We start from the raw sequence: 6000 nt of genomic DNA, 5'->3' as shown, positions 1-6000 counted from the left end.
CAGAAAAATAAGTCTGAAAGTGTGTCTACTTGTGTTCTGTTTTATTGATTTATATGTTGAATTATTAGTTTAATGGATTACGTGAGTAAGGGGTAGGAATCTAAAAAGCTCTCCTTCCTCCTACTCCTTTTTGAGCATTCTTTGTTGTTTTTTTCTCGTTTTTTTTTGTTTTTTTTGTTTCTGTGACTGAAATATGACACTTTAAAGTGTTATTAATTTTATTTTTTTCCACTTAATGTTTTAAATATGTTCGAAATAGATCAATCAATCAATCAATCAATCAATCAATCAATCAATCAATCAATCAATCAATCAATCAATCAATCAAAAAAACTTCACAAGATTGGATTGAAATATTATTTACCGTGGCTTTTCTAATTAATAATTTGGCCTTGTTGGACTTTTTTCCTCTTTTGCACATTAACGTGAGACATATCAAGGACAAACACAAAATTTCATTTTATCCATTCATAAGCTTTACCTTCATTCGTTACCTTTACTGGTCCAATTTAAATGAGATATAATCTATACTCTGTAATAAATAGCTGGCTTTTCCTTCTGGAGTTTTCATGTCCTCCTTGTGCTTGTGTGGGCTTGCGCACAAGTTCTGAATGAATTATTTTTAATTTGAAGCACCTTGAGTGTTTTTCAGTTGAGAAAGAAAAATTTGGGGTGTATTTTTAAGACTGGCACAGGACACAATGCATTTGCTGACTCATTCCTGTAGCAATTTTCATAGATGGAGAAAATCTTGCTTCTCTGAATCTCTTGCCATCATCAGTAATGCGCTCTGCTTCACGTTCCTCGATATCACAACTGTAATATTCCAGTTTATACTCAAAGACTCAAAACGCTCAATGAATAAAGATCTCAATCATGGTTGACTTTACCTTTTCTGTTTTTGGGCTTCAACTGTTATCTGTGGTGGTTGTAAAGTGGAATGTGTTTCTTTGACAAGGTAAGGAATACAAAGATCTGTTTTCAAATGCAGAGTAGAAGAAAATGTTTTCATAAAAATAGCTACTCAAGGAAAGTTGAGATACCTGAAAATATTTCTCCAGAGTCAATGAGGGATCAACTCTAGCTCACTCTCAACCCTAATGAGAACGAGCGGTATAGCAAAATGGATGACTGTGAAAAAAAGAATGAGGCCACATCATTGCTTGTCCGTCCATCTTTCCAAAACAACACAGTTGTAAAGAGGTGTGTCTTTAAATTTAGGTCATGGGTTGCAGAAATCTCAATATTGCCCCCCTCTGCGAAGAGGACCTGAGGAGCATCAGAGCAGTGTCTTCACTTTTTTTTCATCTTCGTTCCTTGTGCTTCTTTATCTGATGTGCAGCTTCCAAGTGGAGAGGCTGAAAAAAGCGAGGCGAGTCAAAGTAGAGCTGTCACCTCGCACTTCAAAACATTTTGCCATGCAAAGCAGCCTAAAATCTGTTGCGTGACTTTGTTTGAAGATTTCTCAAGCAGTTCAGGCTCGCTTAAACTTTGTTGCCTTCTCACGTAAACAAATCAGGTATTTGCCATCAAACAGTGACTGCTAATAACACCCTTGAAAAAAATTATTGGCTCCTTCATTCTGACAGTGAAGATCATTGTATTGCTAACTGGCGAGCCACGAGGAATGAATGTGTCATAAGCTTGCGGCGCAAACAAGTACACACACATGGTTCTCGTTGTGGGGGACAGCTGTAGGGGTGTGGGAGCCTCGGGAAAATAATCGTGGAATCACGCCAATCAACTTTCTCCGCTGCCTGCACCTGGGTGACTGTGTATGGATCTGCTACTGCCTACAGAGGGAAGTCATTATGGACATATACTGCACATATACAGCAGATACTTAAATAGCAAAAACAAAACAGGTACACATTCACAGTGTAAGGTACACCAAATACATTCACGCACAAGAATGCTCAGCTCTGATTGATTGACGTTGTTGGACAGGTATTGGTATTCCTTTACTATTGTGGCCGTTGTATGTGAAGTGTAGACTAGTGCAGTGGAAATTACAAAGACCATGAAAAATCATTGTGAAATTAATGATTGGATCACACTTGAACATGTAACTTTAATGGTAAGATTACAGTGAAATAAAGTGCATTGATGTGCATCCACATACCGTAATTTTCAGACTATAAGTCGCGTTGTTTTTCATAGTTTGGGTGGGGGGGCGACTTATAATGAGGAGCGACTTAAATGTGAATTTTTTCAAAAATTTTCTAAAAAAAAAGTGAAACCGTGATAAACGAACCACGATGTAGCAAGTGACGTCAGCAGCGCAACGTGGCGCGGCGCGGCGGTTGTTTACAAAAAGGACAAAGATTGATCACGGGATGACGAAGATGACGAAGGGCCCCATGTACTACCGGCATTATTAGCGGCTTTGTTTCTAAGTGACACGTTGGATGAAGAGTTTGAAGGATTTAAGGATTTGGAGTGACACAGAAGGTTTGAAAAACTATTATGGCTTTTACGCACGCCCGGTCCTACTCTACGGAGCTCTCTTTCACCTCCGTGGATAGAAGTCGGGGGCTGGCGCTCGGCCGGATGGCTGTCCGGGGACGGTGGATGGGGCTCGGTCATGGCTTTTACGCACGCCCGGTCCTATTCTATGGATCTCTCTTCCACCTCCGTGGCTGGAAGTCCACGCCGCCACACGCCTGGAAGTTTGTTTTGTTAAATAAAGAGCCGTTTACCAAACCCACGTCTTTCCTTGTACTTTGTTAACAAAGTTGTTGTTGTTGACAAAGGACGAGGAATTTGATCGATGGATTTCATGATTTAGAGTGCACAGATGGTTTGATAATATTATTGCTAATATAATAGTTATCTAATTTATATATCGTTATATGGGCCTGTGGAATATTTTGAAGTGCAAGCGCCGTCAGCGGCGCGCATCCATTGTTGACAAACGATCGATGGATTTAATGAATTGGAGTGACACAGATGGTTATTGTGCATTTTATGGCTAATGCGACCTATATTCCGGAGCGACTTTTAGTCCGCAAATTACAGTACTTATATTGTACTGTACATCCTCTCTGATAGGGGTCGCGCACACACACACGCGCTCACACTTACCAAAGGCTTACCTTGAAATATTCCCTCAGCCAAGTGTAAGTGTGCTTCGTGCATGCGGGAGCTGAAGGGATGGGTGGTGGTGGTGGTGGGGGGGGGGGGGGGGGGGGGGGGGGGGTAGGCGAAGCAGCCCGGGCAGGCATCAGCACTCAATCATGGCAGATCTGCCAGACGACACCAGCAGAGAAAACACATTACTCGTGTTGCTTCTCCTCGTCTTCGTCTGTTAGCTTCTCTTTATTATATTTAGGGCTGCCTTGCCTCAGGGTCAGGTGACAATCTGCATTCTCTGTCGGCAAGTTTTCTCAAAAGTGTCTGGAGTTTTCTTTCTCTCCCCCAACCTCTATTGATATATTTATTTATTTATTTGTCTGGATTTTTTTCAGCATACTTTCCCTCTGTGTTAAAGGGGAGTTGTTGATGGCTTTTAATACTTCCAGGCGCACCCCAGACTCTTTTTTTTTTTTTTTTTTTTAAAGAAGACTGCTGGCACGGTGTCAGAAAGAAAGTAAGAGAAAGCATGGCGGCACGCTGAACAAAAGATGAATAACCTCAGACAGGAGGGAAGGAATACAGGCAACGAGGCCATTTGAAGTGGCTGTCTAAGTTTTAGTCAGAAATGAGTTCTTTCTAGCGGGAAATAAATATATAAATGAAACACTTAAAGACATTATCAGAGACTTTCATTGCGCTTTGCTTTTTGTCTGCTGGATGAGGTGGGAAACAGAAGGGAAGTAAACACATCTGCATATCTGAGTCATTGGCTCCAAGGGAGCTGTTATGGGCTGTCTCTGCAAATCTCTTCTCTGCATTGCTCGCAGCCCACCAGCTACAGCATCACCTCTCTACACCGCTCATGCCTCCTCCAATATTTCAGCCGCTAATATAATATTGGAGACTGGCGAATCTGAAACTCTGGTACCCCGATTTTTAATATTACTTGCATTTATGTTTCCTCGGGTGCAGGAACTTGTGCCAGCGAGGTGGCTTACGTGTCAGAGCTGTTTAGCGGCGAGTTGACGCTAAGTTGGCACAGGTGCCAACGGAGTGAGCCAGGACCGGTCAAGCCCTCTGTCCCCATGTTCACCATCACCTGGACAACCAAGCGTGCCATCCCTGCGGCCATGTCTGAGGCTGAAGAGGACTGGCAGCACCTGGCAACAAGTACTAGAACACGAGAGGGCGAGCTTCTTGGCTTCCGCATGCGCACCATATGCACAATATGCTAAAGTGTGATTCATTCAAACTTTTCATGTATATGAGAGGTGTCCAGGCTGTACCGCAAATACGTACTAAAATATACAAAAGCAGTGTTGTTTTTCTAGCAGAAGCTTGATAGTTTTGTACTAACTAAACTGTTCATAACTATCTCCACCTTGACTAAGGCTTCCACTCCAGCTGAAGAGGAGCCCCAAAGCGGGGTTGCTGCCATCATCATACTTCTTTAGTCTGAAGATATGCGATCTTTTGGTGATGAGCTGTGTTGTGTTTGTGCTAATTATATCTTTTGGAATTATGGGCAAAATAACCTTGGTTTTCGGATTTTCCCACATTTTCCCCCTAGAGAATTTTTTTTTCCCAGAATAATAGCATAATATTAAGTCACTGATGCTGCATTTGTCTGATGATGTATGCAGGGTTGATGACAGCGATTGACCAGGGCCTTAGAAAACAGTAGTTTCAATTTACAGCACTGAAGTGGTGGGACCAAAAGTGATATTTTTATTTATTTATTTATTTTAACGGGCCACAAACGCCTGACGGCAACCCTGAATGCTTGGTTGCCATAGTGATGATTTAGAACAAATTTTTCATTTTGACATGTCAGTGTACCATCAAGCTATCAAAGCACTTGTACCTTTTTAAAAGGGATTTCTTCCAGCCTTGAGAATCTTTCTCTTTTCCAGTTTGTCGCTGTATGAATGCTTTTTTCCCTCTCTGGTCAGGGAGAGGACTCTTTCATTATGGCTGTCACCCTCAGGACCAGAGGCTCATACAACAGGAATAATGAGCGATATTCGCTCTGTCGCAGAAAACCAAACACAGTTTACAAAGGAAGGACTCAGGAGGTCAGAGCTGAGCGCCGACTTGCTCTTTGCATGTACCGTAAGACACACACACACACGTGCACACACACACACACACACACACACACGCACACACACGCACACACGCACACACACACACATAGATTCACACATTCTTTATTTCCACTTACTTCCACTTGCTACATATATCCCTTGTGTGCAAGGTGTCACCATGGTAACCTTGTCTTTCTGGAGTAAATGGCCGCAGTGTTGTGATATGGACTCAGCCAAACTTTATTGATCCAAGATTTGGTGGCGCTTTCAAAGAAAAATCACCATGTGAATTGTTGAGACTCGTAATCGATGAGAAATCCCTGGAAAGAAACTTTACAGCTTTATACTCTTGAGATATTTACACTTTATAGCCTGTGATGTTCTTGTTTGTTTCAATGCTTTTTTGACAGTGTATTCTTTTATGAACTGGGTATGCAGACTAAGTATGTGACTATGTAAGTGTATGTGTGTGTGTTTGTGTGTAAGCGAAAGAGAAACGCTTCTATGGTTACTTCCTGTGGGTACATCGAAGCAGCAGAGATGATTCATGAGTTTCAGTGTTGTTTAAGAGACAAACTTCACACTAGGAATGTGTCTCTTTCCAACACTCATGAGCAGACACACACCCAGACACACACACACACACATATATATATAGTTTTATACATTTATCAATCAGCATTTCTGGTGATGTATCTTGTTTGTGGTTTTGTGAATTTGGAACTACTACTGGTAGTAGTGGTAGCAGTGCTCATAGTACTATTTATGATAAGAGCAATAATAATGACCTTATTATCAAGCACATTTAATAATGGTCTTTTGCATATCTATCTATCTA

The sequence above is a fragment of the Syngnathus floridae genome, chromosome 1, assembly GCF_059516105.1.
Source record: "Syngnathus floridae isolate MCC-2025c chromosome 1, RoL_Sflo_1.0, whole genome shotgun sequence".
Classification (NCBI taxonomy): Eukaryota; Metazoa; Chordata; class Actinopteri; order Syngnathiformes; family Syngnathidae; genus Syngnathus; species Syngnathus floridae.
The sequence above is the reverse complement of the archived record's forward strand: the minus strand, read 5'-3'. Positions refer to the sequence as shown.